This window comes from Diachasma alloeum, unplaced genomic scaffold (assembly GCF_001412515.2).
Source record: "Diachasma alloeum isolate Michigan unplaced genomic scaffold, Dall2.0 Dall_scaffold_78909, whole genome shotgun sequence".
Classification (NCBI taxonomy): domain Eukaryota; kingdom Metazoa; phylum Arthropoda; class Insecta; order Hymenoptera; family Braconidae; genus Diachasma; species Diachasma alloeum.
The window spans coordinates 222524-222947 of NW_021683644.1; positions in this window are offsets into that span (position 1 = coordinate 222524).

Here is a 424-nt window from a genome sequence, read left to right on the forward strand (position 1 = left end):
CGCCGACTCGATAATTTAACACTGGCGCCATCTCGCGGCATTCTCCCATCTGAACTTCTTTACCACATAGCACACCATCAATAATTTCTCGTATTATACAAAATAACCTATTAATGGGCNCTCATAAGAAAAGAAAACACAAATGGGGCAAAATGGGTCTGTTTGCTATTTGCTAAGTTGACTTCCCCCTCTCCCCCTCACGCTCATANCCCCCCTACTCCCGAATTAATGCAAAAAGGGGCAGAATGGGTTCGTGAGCAATTTCCCGAATTGACTCCCCCCCCTCTGCCGCTCCCTCTCGCTCGTTGAGAAAATTACGGGGCAAAACGGGTTTGTTTATCGTTTTCCGACTTGCTCATTCAGAAAATAAATAACAAATGGGGCGAAATGGGTCTGTGAGCTATTTCCCGCTTGACTCCCCCCC